Genomic DNA, 14594 nt, shown 5'->3' on the forward strand with positions numbered 1-14594 from the left:
AGGAATTGCTAAGTGGGGTTCTTCAGATTGAAATAAAAAAATCCTAAATAGCAACATGAAAACATGAAAGTATGCAGTATAGCTATAAAAAGAGTGTATATTAAAATTCAAGAAAAACAGAAAAAAATAAAAAAATAAAGTTCAGTATACTCTGGAGCTATAACGGTGGTGCACAAATCACTTATAACATGAATGAAAAATTTAAAACACAAAAGTATTAAAATAACTATAGCTACAATATTCACTGATGTTTAAACATTATAAAAAGTCACAAATAGTGTCAATAAAGATGAAAATGTAAAGCATTTATCTTTGAATAATTACTTTGTACATAAATGGATTAAAATCTCTAATATGTAGAAATAAACTGGCTGAATGAATTAAAAATATCCAACTATATTTGGCTGATAAGGGACTTATTTTTGCTTTAAGAATATACATAGAAAAAAAGAGTATACATAGGCTAAAAGGGAAAGGATAAAGGAAATATGTAAACAGTAATCAAGATAGAACAAAAAACAATATGTATATCACACAAAATAGACTTTAAAAAACTGTCAAAAAAGAAAGTAACTAATGATCAAGTGGGGCAATTTATCAAGTTTGTAGAATTCTAAATATATAGGCAGCAAACATAAGAATACTAAAATATATAAAGCTAATATAAACATTACTGAAGAAAAAAATAGCAATTCAAACATAGGATATAACCACCCACTTTCAACATAGAATAGGTCATCCAGACAAAAAAAATCAATGAAGAAACAGTTGACATTTTATTCTAGTAAATACCCAGCAATGAAATTACTGGACTATACGGTTGTTCTATTTTTAATGACTTTTTTAGATTTTATTCATTTATTAATGAGAAACACAGAGAAAGAGGCAGAGACATAGGCAGAGGGAGAGGCTCCATCTCCCCAGAGAGAGCCTGATGTGGGACTTGACCCCAGGACACTGGGATCAAGACCAGAGCCAAAGGCAGACACCCAAACATTGAGCCTCCCAGGTGCCCCTCTATTTTTAATTTAACCTTCACAGTTTTCCAAAGTCACTGCACCAATTTACATTCCCTCCAAAAGGGCTTGTGGGTTCCCTTTTCTATTCATCCTCATCCATACCTGTTATTTCTTGTCTTCTTGATATTACTTATTCTGAATTTGTAAGATAATATATCTACGAAATTCAAAAAGGTATATGAACTCCATGTTTGTTGCAGCATTATTTACAATTGCCAAGATATGAAAGCGATATAAGTGTTCAATGGTAGATGCAGAAATATATATCATATAAAATCTTGTCACTCATGGACTGAATGGACCTAGAGAGTATTATGCTAAGTGAAATAAGACAGAGAAAATAAAATACCAAATGATATCATTTACATATGAAATCGAGAGAGAGAAAGGGAGAGATATATGAACAAATAAAAACAGAAATAAATTCATAGATGCAGATAAATTGATGGTTGCAAAGAGAGCATGCCAGGATCAGCAAAATAGCTGAATGAGGATTCAAATGCATAAACTTTCATTTATAAAATAAATGAGTTACAAGTATAAATACTACAGCATAGAGAATACAGTGAATAATTTTGCAATAACTATGTATGATGGCAAAAGGTAACTAGCATTACATAATCAGCTTTGTGTAACATATAGAATTGTTGAATTGCCTGTTGTATACCTGTAACTAATATAACATTGCATGTCAACCATTTTTTTAATAATGAAAATAATATAACAAATATGAAAAAACTTTAAACTTCAGGGATCTAACAGAAATGTATGGAACATTCCATCCATAAGCAGCAGAACATATTTTCTTCTCAAGTACACACCAACTACTCTCCAGGATAGATAATATGCCACGACGTGAAATAAGTTTAAAGAAATATAAGTAAAATGAAATAATATAATGTTTCTTTTCCAACCACAATTGCATGAAACCAGAAATGAATAATAGGAAAAAAGGGATAAATTTACAATTATAATGAATTTCAACCTCATATTTCTGAACAACCAATGATTCAAACAAGAAATTAAAAGGGAAATAAAAATTTTAAGAAAAATAAATGTTTTTAAGAAAAATGAAAATATGACATACAAAAATTTGATATGTAAAAAATATAATTTTTAAAAGCTATCTCATTCAAGGAAATTGAAAACCAAAAATTAATAAAGTGCAAGTTTAACATAAATAATAATACAGTAGATAAAAATTGATTAGAGGCTACAAAAACCAAATATATAGCCTACATAATAAATAATTGCCTTTTGAAAAGATAAACAGAATTGGCAAATCTCTAGCTAGACTAGACCAAGAAAAATAGAAAGGACTAAAATTAATGAAATTATCAATGAAAGACATATTGCACCTGATACCACAGAATGACAAATAGTTATAAGAAGCATCTACGAACAATTATATGCCTAGAAATTGGCTGACCTAGAAAGAAAAGATATATTTCTGTAAATATACAATCTACCAAGACTGAATTATGAAGAAATGGAAAATTAAAGCAGACCATTAACAAATAAGGAATTGTATAAGTAACCAAATGTTACAAGACAGGAATTCTAGAGCAGATGGCATCACTGATGAATTATACCAAAACTTTAATGGAGAATTAATAAGTATCCTTCTCAAACCCTTCTAAAAAAATGAAGATCAGGGAATGCTTCCAAACTTATTTTATATAAAAAAAAAAGACCAAGAAAAAAACTTATTTTATGAGAAAAGTGCTGATGTGATACCAAAGCCAGAGGACTCTACAAGAAAATTAAAATTACAGGCCAACATTGCTGAGAACCACAGGTATAAAATTCCTTGAAAATTCTTAGCATGCTGAATTCAACAGCACATTACACTTTGTGAGTACAAAAGTTCACAACATGAAAGAAATGTTATGAACATTATACATGTGTAGTCCTTATTAGTAACTTATTTTTTAAATGATTCACTAGTATGGAGCTCTGCTCAGTCTGCAAGTATATTTAGAGAAGAGGTAATCCTGTAGGCACTTTTTAAGCAAGTGATCCTACTTTTAAAAGGTATTATTTTTCCTTTAGTCAATAAGTAACATTTTATGTTTCTATATTGAAATCTGTTGACTTGGTGATTGAAGTGTATTGAACTATATTGTTAATACACAAGTAGTATAATTTTATATAATTTTGTAATTGTTGTCTAAAGAAAAGATCACTGAAAAATTGCACTTTGGGTGGGTGCCTGGCTGGCTCATTTAGTGGAGTTCATGGCTCCTAATCTCAGAGTAATGAGTTTGAGCCCCACAGTACATGTAGTGATTACCATAAATAAATAAATAAATAAATAAATAAATAAATAAATCTTTAAAAAATATCTTAAATAGGAGACTGGCAAGATGATGGAAGAGTAAGGATCCTCAACTCATCTGGTCCCACAAGCTTACCAAGAAAACTTTCAGCACATCCTGAACACCTAAAATTCGACATGAGATATAAAGAGAGAACAGCTGGAATGCTGCAGAGAGGAAATCTTTCACTTCTAACAAGGTAGGAAGGTGAAAAAATAAAAAAGAAAGAAAGTAGGGGAGGGAAACTGTGACTAGCAGGACTGAACCAGAGTGGTGAAAGACTCTGGGGCACAAAAGTCCAGCCCTGGACAAACAGGAATTCTAAAAATCTGAGTGACTCAGCAGGTTAGCGCCTGCCTTTGGCCCAGGGCATGATCCTGCAGCTCTGGGATGGAGTCTCACATCAGGCTCCCTGCATGTAGCCTGCTTCTCCCTCTGCCTGTCTCTTTCTCTCTCACTCTCTCTCTCTCTCTCTGTGTGTGTGTGTGTGTGTGTGTGTGTCTCATGAAGAAATAAATAAAATCCTTTAAAAAAAATCTGTGCCTGAGTTTTCGCTGATGGAAAACTGCATAGTAGGCAAATCAGGCATAATTGTAGGAGGGAAAGACTGGGGTGCCCTGGAAAAAAACTCACCACAAACCACAGTCCAAATATCCATAAAGACCTGGAGTGCCACAGCCCTCCAGGGCATTTGGAAGAAGCTGGCCAGTTACATGGGCTGCTCCAGAGTTCCCTTTATTTATTTTTTAATAAAATTTATTTTTATTGGTGTTTAATTTGCCAACATACAGAATAACACCCAGTCTCATCTCCTCAAGTGCCCCCCTCAGTGCCCGTCACCCAGTCACCCCCATCCCCCGCCCTCCTCCCCTTCCACCACCCCTAGTTCGTTTCCCAGAGTTAGGAGTCTTTATGTTCTGTCTCCCTTTCTGATATTTCCTACCCATTTCTTTTCCCTTCTCTTCTATTCCCTTTCACTATTATTTATATTCCCCAAATGAATGAGACCATATAATGTTTGTCCTTCTCCGATTGACTTGACTCAGCATAATACCCTCCAGTTCCATCCACGTTGAAGCAAATGGTGGGTATTTGTCATTTCTAATGGCTGAGGAATATTCCATTGTATACATAGACCACATCTTCTTTATCCATTCATCTTTCGATGGACACTGAGGCTCCTTCCACAGTTTGGCTATTGTGGACATTGCTGCTATAAACATCGGGGTGCAGGTGTCCCGGCATTTCATTACATCTGTATCTTTGGGGTAAATCCCCAGCAGTGCAATTGCTGGGTCATAGGGCAGGTCTATTTTTAACTCTTTGAGGAACCTCCACACAGTTTTCCAGAGTGGCTGCACCAGTTCACATTCCCACCAACAGTGCAAGAGGGTTCCCTTTTCTCCGCATCCTCTCCAACATTTGTTGTTTCCTGCCTTGTTAATTTCCCCCATTCTCACTGGTGTGAGGTGGTATCTCATTGTGGTTTTGATTTGTATTTCCCTGATGGCAAGTGATGCGGAGCATTTTCTCATGTGCTTGATGGCCATGTCCGTGTCTTCCTCTGTGAGATTTCTCTTCATGTCTTTTGCCCAGTTCATGATTGGATTATTTGTTTCTTTGCTGTTGAGTTTAATAAGTTCTTTATAGATCTTGGATACTAGCCCTTTATCTGATATGTCATTTGCAAATATCTTCTCCCATTCTGTAGGTTGTCTTTTATTTTGTTGACTGTATCCTTTGCTGTGCAAAAGCTTCTTATCTGGATGAAGTCCCAATAGTTCATTTTTGCTTTTGTTTCTCTTGCCTTCGTGGATGTATCTTGCAAGAAGTTACTGTGGCCGAGTTCAAAAAGGGTGTTGCCTGTGTTCTCCTCTAGGATTTTGATGGAATCTTGTCTCACATTTAGATCTTTCATCCATTTTGAGTTTATCTTTGTGTATGGTGCAAGAGAGTGGTCTAGATTCATTCTTCTGCATGTGGATGTCCAATTTTCCCAGCACCATTTATTGAAGAGACTGTCTTTCTTCCAGTGGATAGTCTTTCCTCCTTTATCGAATATTAATTGACCGTAAAGTTGAGGGTCCACTTATGGATTCTCTATTCTGTTCCATTGATCTATGTGTCTGTTTTTGTGCCAGTACCACACTGTCTTGATGACCACAGCTTTGTAGTACAACGTGACATCTGGCATTGTGATGCCCCCAGCTATGGTTTTCTTTTTTAAAATTCCCCTGGCTATTCGGGTCTTTTCTGATTCCACACAAATCTTAAAATAATTTGTTCTAACTCTTTGAAGAAAGTCCATGGTATTTTGATAGGGATTGCATTAAACGTGTAAATTGCCCTGGGTAACATTGACATTTTCACAATATTAATTCTGCCAATCCATGAGCATGGAATATTTTTCCCTCTCTTTGTGTCTTCCTCCATTTCTTTCAGAAGTTTTCTATAGTTTTTAGGGTATAGATCCTTTACCTCTTTGGTTAGGTTTATTCCTAGGTATCTTATGCTTTTGGGTGCAATTGTAAATGGGATCGACTCCTTAATTTCTCCAGAGTTCCTTTTACCCTAGAGCCCAGCAACAGACAGACGTGGCTGTCCTCCATTCCCTTAAGGAGAGGCAGTCCCAGGGAGCACAGGTCCAGCAGCACAGGACCCTCACCCCAAAGCAGATAAAACCAGCTATCCTCCATTGCCACCAGACAGTTGGAAGCGGGGAGACCACAGGAAAGCAAAAACTCTCCCGCCACTGGGCGCCCCAAAAGCTGTACAGATTAGTGCACCTGCGCCTGCCCCCAGGAGCATCTAGGCCAGCGTGGACTGGCAGACTGCCCTCAGTTACTCACGGGGACCTCGACTCCAGAGCTGGAAATCTGGCTGCTGCCATTTTTTTCTCTTCCTTTCACCTTGCACCTGAGAAATGCAGGGTCTCTATGGAACAAAGGCTTCACAGGATAAACAGCTTCCACTGAGCCTGGCACCTGGCAGGGGGTGGGGCATCTCCTTCCAGGCACACACACCTGAGAATCCACACAGAAGACCCCTCCCCCAGAAGACCAGCTGGAAAGACAAGAAAAAAGCCAGTAGAACAAGCAGCACTGGAAAGCTCCAGGACTGAAGAAAAATAGTATATAGAACTAGAGGGTCTTTTTTTAAAAATAATTATGATACATTTCTATATCAGGCTAAAAATTTCCAATATTTTACTCTTTTCCCACCTTAACTACAATATTTTATCACCTCTGCATTGTTAAGTTTTTTTCCCCTTTTTTGGCTTTTATATTTCTACAATTACATATCTTAGATATATTTTTCACTTCTAGATTCCCTTCAGTGTATTCAATTAATTTTGATAGATAGATATGGGTTTGTGTTTTTTTTTCTATTTTCTATCTTGTTTTGTTTTACAATGGGAGAGGTTAATACCTTCTAACACATGGACCAAAATACATCCAGAACCAAGTGGAACACAGTGTTGCTTTATCCTGTAAAATTATACTCTCTCTTCCTTCCCATTCTGCCCCCATATTTTATCTTGTTTATGATTTTGTGGTCAATGTTAGGACCCTATATAAGTATTGCTGGTTTATCTAAATTTGGGATTGAGCATCTTCTAACATACAGAACAAAATACACTCAGAGCCAAGAGGATCATCCTCTAGGTCACCTCAGGGAGACCTACATTCTCTGTCCACTACCACTTCCTCACCACCACCATACCCTCCCTTTTTTCTTTTCCTTTCCTTCTATTTTTTTTCTTCTTCTTTGACTTTTATTTTTGGTTTCTTATTTTTACTACTTTGTTTTAGAATTTGTTTTTCACTTTAGTGGTCCTTTTGCCCTAATTTCTTCTCTTCTTTTTTATTTATTTTTATTTTTTTTAAAGATTTATTTATTCATTCATTCATAGAGAGTGAAGAGAGAGGCAGAGACACAGGCAGAGGGAAGAGCAGATTCCATGCAGGGAGCTCGATGTGGGAGTCGATCCTGGATCTCCAGGATCACACCCCAGGCTGCAGGCAGCGCTAAACCGCTGCACCACCGGGTCTGCCCTCTTCTGTTCTTTTTTAAAAAATTATTTTCTGGTCTCTGACTTCTTAGGAATCATCCAGGGTATATTTTCTTAGGTCATGGTTGACATTTTTTACTCAGTTTGCTCATACAGCCACTCTACACTGAACAAAGGGACTAGAAGGAAGAATTCACCACAAAAGAAAAAACCAAATGCAACACTCTCTGACGCAGAGTTGCAGAATGTAGATTTAAATACAGTGTCAGAAATTCAATTCGGAAGCAAAATTGAAAAGTTACTAGTGACTGGAAAAAAGCATAAATGACTCCAGAGACTTCATTCCTGCAGAACTAAAATCTAATTGCGTCAAAATTAAAAATAGTTTAACTGAGATACAATCCAAACTGTATGCTCTAATTGCTAGGGTTAATGAGGTGGAAGAGAGAGTGAGTGACATAGAAGCCAAGTTGATGGAAAGGAAGGAAGCTGAGGAAAAAAGAGAAAACTAAGAGTCCATGAGGAAAGGTTTAGGGAAATAAATAATATTTTGAAAAGGAAGTATATAAAGTATATACATCTAAATGGGATTCCAGAAGAGGCTGACAGTGAGAAAGGAACACAAAGTATATTTGAACAAATCATAGCTGAGAACCTCCCTAATCTGAGGAAGGAAGCAGGCATTCAGATCCAGGAGATAGATAGGTGCTCACAAAAAAATCAATAAAACCTGTTCAACACTTTGACATTTACTAGTGCAATTTGCAAATTTCAAAGGAAAGAGAAAATCCTTGAAGCAGTGCAAGACAAGAGATTCTTAACTTATATGGGGAGAAATACCAGATTAACAGCAAACCTCCCCACAGAGACCTGACAGGCCAGAAAGGGCTGGCAGGATATATTCAGGGTACTAAATGAGAAACAAATGAGTCAAGAATACTTTATCCAGAAAGGTTCTCATTCAGAATAGAAGGAGAGATAAAGAGCAAGCATCCCAGATAGGCAGAAACTGAACAAATATGTGACCACCAAACTGGCTCTGCAAGAAATATTAAGGGGGACTCTGTAAAAAAAAAAAAAAAAAAAAAAAAAAAAGGAAGCCCAAAGAACAATCCACTAAAACAAGGACTAAATAGGTAATACAATGACAGTACATTCATATCTTTCAATGGTTACACTGAACATTAGTGGGCTAAATAATTCCTTCAAAAGACATAGGATATACAACTGGATAAAAAAGCAAGACCCATCTATGTACTGTCTAAAAGAGACTCATTTTAGACATAAGGACACCTACAGCCTGAAAATGAAAGATTGGAGAACCATTTATGACCCAAATGGTCCTCAAAAGAAAGCTGGAGTAACAATCCTCATATCAGATAAATCAGAGTTTATACCAAAGGCTGTAGTGATAGATGAAGAAGGACACTATATCATACTTAAAGGGTCTATCCAACAAGAGGATCTAACAATTATGAATATTTATACCCCTAATGTGGGAAAAGCAAAATATATCAATTGATTAATAACCAAAGAGATACATAGATAAAATACAATAATAGTAGGAGACTTCAAAAGAGCACTGTCTGCAAATGACAGATCTTCTAAGCACAACATCCCCCAAAGAAACATGGACCTTAAAAGATACACTGGACCACAGAGATTTCACAGGACTTTCCATCCAAATGCAACTGAATACACATTCTTCTCAAATTCACACGGAACTTTCTCCAGAATAGACCACATAGTGGGTCACAAATCGGGTCTAAACTGCTACCAAAATATTGGGATTGTCCCCTGCATAGTTTCAGACCACAATGCTTTGAAACTAGAACTCAAACCCAAGAAGAAATTTAGAAGAAACTCAAAAACATGGAGGTTAAAGAGCATCTGGCTAAAAGATGAATGGGTCAACAAGCAAATTATAAAAGAATTAAAAAGATTCATGGAAACTAATGAAAATGAAAGCACAACTGTAAAAGTCTTTAGAATACGGCAAAACCAGTCCTAAGAGGAAAATACATCACAATAAAGCCCCCCTCAAAACATTGGAAAAAACTCAAATACTAACTTCACATCTAAAGGAACAGGAGAAAGAACAGCAAGTAAATCCTCACCAAGCAGACCAAGAGAGAAAATAAAGATTAAAATTCAATAAAATAGAGACCAGAAGAACTTAGAACAGATCAACAAACCAGGAGTTGGTTCTTTGAAACAATTAATAAGATATATAAACTCTTAGCCAGCCTTATTAAAAAGAAAATACCCAAATTAATAAAATGACGAAAAAAGAGATCACAACCAATACCAAGGAAATACAGGTGATTTTAAAAACATATTATGAGCAGCTATATGCCAATAAATTGGGAAATCTGGAAGAAATGGATGCATTTCTGGAAAATTACAAACTAGAGAAACTGGAACAGGAAGAAATAGAAAAACTGAACAGACCAATAACCAGGGAGGAAATTGAAGCAGTCATCAAAAACCTCTCAAGACACAAAAGTCCAGGGCCAGATGCCTTCCCAGGGGAATTCTATCAAACGTTTAAAGAAGAAACCATACCTGTTCTACTAAAACTGTTTCGAAGTATAGAAAGGGAGGGAATACTTCCAAACTCGTTCCATGAGGCCATTACCTTGATTCCAAAACCAGACAAAGTCCCCACCAAAAAGGTGAATTATAGGCCAATATCCCTGATGAACATGGGTGCAAAAATTCTCACCTAGCCAATAGGATCCAAAAGTACATTAAAATGATTGTTCACCAGGACCAAGTGGGATTTATCCCCAGGATGCAAGGGTGGTTCAGTCACTCATAAAACAATCAACATGATAGGGATGCCTTGGTGGCTCAGCCATTAACCATCTGCCTTCGGGTCAGGGCATGATTCTGGAGTCCCAAGATCATGTCCCACATCAGGCTTCCTGCATGGAACCTGCTTTTCCCTCCGCCTGAGTCTCTGCCTCTCTCTTTCTGTCTCTCATGAATAAATAACTAAATTCTAAAAAAAATCAACGTGATAGATCACATCAGTAAGCAAAAGAAACCAAGAACCATATGATCCTCTCAATAGACACAAAGAAAATATTTGACAAAATACAGGAAACATTCCCAATTAAAACTCTTCAAAGTATAGGGATAGAAGGAACATTCCTCAATATCTTAAAAGCAATTTATGAAAATCCCACATAAAATGATTCTCAATGAGGAAAAACAGATCTTTGCCTCTAAGATCAGGAACATGACAGGGATGTCCACTGTCACCACTGTTATTCAGCATTGTAATAGAAGTCCTAGCCTCAGAAATCAGGCAACAAAAAGAAATAAAAGGCATTTAAATTGGCAAAGAAGAAGTCAAACTTTCCCTCTTCGCCGATGACATGATACTGTACGTAGAAAACCCAAAAGACTCCACCCCAAGATTGCTAGAACTCATGCAGCAATTTGGCAGTGTGGCAGGATACAAAATCAATGCCCATAAATCAGTGGCATTTCTGTACACTAATAATGAGACTGAAGAAAGAGAAATTAAGGGATCAGTCCCATTAAAATTGCACCGAAAACGATAACATACCTAGGAATAAACCTAACCAAAGAGGTAAAAACTAAAACTAAAAACTATAGAATACTTCTGAAAGAAATTGAGGACGATACAAAGAGATGGAAAAATATTCCATTCAATTGGATTGGAATGGAATTGGATTGGAAGAATTAATATTGTGAAAATGTCTATACTACACAGTGCAATTTAACATTCAGTGCAATCTCTATCGAAATATCATTGACATTCTTCAGAGAGTTGGAACAAATAATCTTAAGATTTGTGTGGAATCAGAAGAGACCCTGCATAGCCAGGGGAATATTGACAAAGAAAACCAGAGCCCCAGAGGCATCACAATGCCCGATTTCAAGTTGTACTACAAAGCTGTGATCATCAGGACAGTGTGGTACTGGCACAAAAACAGACACATAGATCAATGGAACAGAGTAGAGAACCCAGAAATGGGCCCTCAACTCTAACATCAACTAATATTTGACAAAGCTGGAAAGACAATCCACTGGAAAAGGGACAGTCTCTTCAATAAATGGTGCTGAGAAAATTAGACATCCACCTGCAGAAGAATAAAACTAGACCATTCCCTTACACCATACACAAAGAGACACTCAAAATGGATGAAAGATCTAAACATGAGACAAGAATCCACTGAAATCCTAGAGGAGAACACAGGCAACACCCTTTTTGAACTTGGCCACAGCAACTTCTTGCAAGATACATCCATGAAGGCAAGGGAATCAAAAACAAAAATGAATTATTGGGACTTAATCAATATAAAAACCTTCTGCACAGCAAAAAAAAATAAAAAGTCAACAAAACTAAAAGACCACCTACAGCATGGGAGATGATTTTTGCAAATGACTATCAGGTAAAGGGCTAGTATCTAAGATCTATAAAGAACTTATTAAACTCAACACCCAAGAAACAAAAAATCCAGTCATGAAATGGGCAGAGAACATGAGCAGAAATTTCACCAAAGAAGACATACACATGGTGAAGAAGCACATGAGAAAATGCTCCGCATCACTTGCCATCAGGGAAATACAAATCAAAACCACAATGAGATACCACCTCACACCAGTGAGAATGGGGAAAATTAACAAGACAGGAAACAACAGATGTTGGAGAGGATGCGGAGAAAGGAGAACCCTCTTGCACTGTTAGTGTGAATGCAAGCTGGTGCAGCCACTCTGGAAAATAGTGTGGAGGTTCATCAAAGAGTTAAAAATAGAGCTACTCTATGACCCAGCAATTGCTTTACTGGGGATTTACCCCAAATATACAGATGCAGTGAAACCCTGGGACATCTGCACCCCAGTGTTTATAGCAGCAATGTCCACAATAGCCAAACTGTGGAGGGAATCTCGATGTCCTTCAACAGATGAATGAATAAAGAAGATGCGGGCTATATATACAGTGGAATATCCCTCAGACTTAAGAAAGGAGGAATATCCATCATTTGATTCTATGTGGATGGAACTGGAGGGTATTATACTGGAGTGAAATAAGTCCGTCAGAGAAGGACAATCATCATATGGTTTCACTCATATGGGGAATATAAGAAATAGGAGATGGATCATAAGGGAAATGAGGGAAACTGAGTGGGAAAAATTAGAGATGGAGACAAATCTTGAGAGAGTCCTAACTCTGGGAAACAAACAAAGGATTGCAGAAGGGGAGGTGGATGGGGGGTTAGGGTAACTGGGTGACAGGCATGACCACTGGAGGTTTTACTATATGTTGGCAAATTGAATTTCAATAAAAACAAATGAAAAAAAAAAGAGTGAGGAGAAACAGACTCTCAAAACAAAAATTAGGGAATTTGTTGCCAGTAGAACTGTCTTTGCAAAAAATGTTTATTTCTTTAGATAAGAGGAGGACTCTAGTATGAAACTTGACTTATATAGAGAAACAGTATCAAAGAAGTAAGTGAAGGTATTTAAAAAAGCTTTTCTTATTAAGAAAAAGATTTTATTTAATTATTTATGGGAGACACAGATAAGGGACAGAGACATAGGCAGAGGGAAAAGTAGTCTCCCCGTGAGGACCCTGATGTGCAACTCAATCCCAGGACCCTGGGATCATGACCTGAGCCAAAGGTAGAAGCTCAAACACTGAGCCACCCATGTGCACCCTCCAATAATTTTGATTTTGTTTCTTTTCAATGCATCACTTGTTTCTCAAAGCCTCTCCTCATGGGCAATTAGTTGCTTTTGTCTCTTTTCCTCAGCTTCTTACTTTTCCATCACCTTATCTTCTTTGTCATTTGGTCTCTCTTCTGACTTATTTTCCCTAAATGTTAGAGCATCGAGTTTAGACTACATCTAGAGTATTTTTAATTTCAGCCTGATTAGATCTCTTTTTTGCACTGAGTTTCTGTTGTGTCCTTTGTTTGTCCAGCCCAACTAGTAATTTTATAGTTCTTATGCTGAATTCCATCTCTTACATTTTATTTAAATCCATATTGATCATATCTGTGGCAGAGAGTATTATCTATGGTTCTTTCTTTTGTTGTGAATTTCCCCTTGTAATCAAGCAAAATACACAATAGAATCCAATGAGGTCAGAAAAGAAATCAGAAAGAAAAAGAAAAAGAAAAAAAAAGTGGGAGGAAGAGAAAATATAATCTCACAGGTGGACAAAACAGAGTAATCCACTTGTTCCTGAGTTTATTTTGGGTTGTGTATTAGAAGTCACTAAATCTGAAAATTGTATAGAATGCAAAGTTTAAATATATTCAAAAATAAAGAGTGAAAGGAAGACAAAAATTCAGTATATATCTATAAAATGTAAACATAAAGAGTGAAAGGTTAAAAAAACTTAGTTTGTAAAATAAACTGGTTGAAAGGGATAAAAGAAAAAACTAAATGGAAAATTTTTAATCGAAATATAAATGAATCATGAGATGAAACCTATAATTTGATATACTATTTTCCTGTAGTGATGGAATTTTATAGTCTCATGTGGTCTGTAAATTTGCTGTGCATCTCTTCTTCCAGTTGATCTTCTGGCATAGTGGCCCGCTGTGCTGCTTCTCAGATATCTTTGGCTGGCCAGAGTTGCACCACCCCTTGCCAGGCGCCTGGCTGAGTGTAAGTTGATCCTTGGTGTGGCTTTTTTCCCCCCTGAAAGCTTTCCAAGCCTCTTTAGAGGATCCAAATAAAAATGGCCACGCCCCAATCTTCAGCCCCAGAGCTGAAACATTGTGGTCCTCTCTCTTCAGTAAACCCTTATGGATAAATGGCTTTCACTTTTGTGTGATCCACAGTCTGTGGACTTCTGTGATGCTTGCCCACATCAAGCCCCCTGAGGTGAGGGGGAAGTTGTGGTGCCTTGCCTTACTGCCCTTGGTAGGGTGGTGATACTGGATAGTGAGTGCACCTGTTCCACTCCTCCCAGGGGATAGCTCCAAGTCCTCTGCAGATTCCCCAGGTGGAAAGCAGTCACCCAATAGGCACTGGCCCTGGCTCCTGGTCTATGGTGAACAAATTTTCCCACTCTACTGCTTGTGAACTCCACTGCCTCAGGCATCCCTGTTAATTCTGTAACTCCAAAGATCCTAAGACCATATTGCCGCACCTAGAATTCTACCCATTTCACCATTTGAGCACCTTTCATGCAGGGATGTCTCTCACTGGATCAGATTTCTTTCTCTCTCTCTCTCTCAGCAGATTTCTAAGGGCTCT

The 14594-nt window shown here is 37.2% G+C and overlaps 1 protein-coding gene across 1 annotated transcript in view; it reads left to right on the forward strand.

Annotated features, from left to right (window-relative positions):
• Positions 1–2992: 2992 nt before the first annotated feature.
• The window catches only part of LOC112911048 (olfactory receptor 2T29-like), a 37769-nt gene continuing 26167 nt past the window's right edge, over positions 2993–14594 (forward strand). Inside the window, exons 1-2 of the mRNA XM_025987367.2 lie at positions 2993–3053; positions 3374–3536. The gene's annotated coding sequence lies outside the window, so the exon portion shown is untranslated. The remainder of the gene's footprint in view (positions 3054–3373; positions 3537–14594) is intronic.

Source organism: Vulpes vulpes, chromosome 7 (genome assembly GCF_048418805.1).
Source record: "Vulpes vulpes isolate BD-2025 chromosome 7, VulVul3, whole genome shotgun sequence".
NCBI classification, from domain to species: Eukaryota; Metazoa; Chordata; class Mammalia; order Carnivora; family Canidae; genus Vulpes; species Vulpes vulpes.